Source organism: Rhagoletis pomonella, unplaced genomic scaffold, assembly GCF_013731165.1.
Source record: "Rhagoletis pomonella isolate Grant_MI unplaced genomic scaffold, Rhpom_1.0 Rhpom_scaffold_00003, whole genome shotgun sequence".
Classification (NCBI taxonomy): Eukaryota; Metazoa; Arthropoda; class Insecta; order Diptera; family Tephritidae; genus Rhagoletis; species Rhagoletis pomonella.
The window spans coordinates 34,163,618-34,164,642 of NW_023458557.1; positions in this window are offsets into that span (position 1 = coordinate 34,163,618).

Below are 1,025 nucleotides of genomic sequence, written 5' to 3' on the forward strand. Positions count from 1 at the left end.
ATATATTGCATGTTATGATACATACCTACGTACATGCTTTGAAAACATTATTTCTTAAATGCTTATTTGTCCTACCTTTTTCCCTATACTCATATAAATATATAACTCTGATAGGTAAGATTTGGAGTTTTATTATTGCTGGTGAATTATTATTATTTTTTATTTGGTTTGTTTTGAATTTTCTTTCGAGTTCGTTTTAAGTGCTTATTTTAATAATCTTATTACTTAGGTTTTTATTTCCCTTTTTGAATTTTGGATTTTTGGAGACCCGCTGTGCTGAAATTTTCCGGGACTTCGCTTTCTCTTATTTTGATTTGCTCTTTCGGGAGTTGGGTATTATTCGGCCCTCTTGGAAATAGTTTGCTATTGCGGTTTTAAATTTTTACTATTTTTGATTGTAGTTGAAATAGTCACTTGAATTTTAAATTTTTTTTAAATAGTGAATTTTTGAATCCTTGGTTTTGTGTTGAATTTCTTTTAAATTTTTTTTTATTTTCTTTATCTTCATTCCTTATATTTTTGTACCCAAGAAATTTTTAAGTCTTTTTCTTCGGTTCTTATTACATTTGCTTGATTTCGATCGGAATTCTGATCTCTGTTTAATTTTACCCGAGCTTCTAAATTTTTGCTAGGTTTCTAGCAATCTGTAGTTTTCCGATTGCACTTAATGTTTTTATTGAAATTTGATTTGAAGTTTAGTCCTGATATTTTTTTTTGAATTCTGTTATACGATGTATAAATAGATTTAGTTGTATTTAGCTCTTTCTGAGGGTTTGGGAGTTTTTTTGTTGGTTTTTTTGAATAATTTCTTCGTTTCAATTTCTATTTCTAATCACTGAATTTCTACTGCATTGTATAACTTTTTATTTTATATTTATTATTGTTTGAATTTTTTCTCGGTATTTTTTTTATTCTGATTTTTTTGGTCTTACGAGTTAGTTTTGAATTCACAAGTTTCAAGTAATTCATTTCGTGAAGGGGTCTGTGTAAGAGGCGTGTGTTAGTGTATTTAGTTGACTGAATGG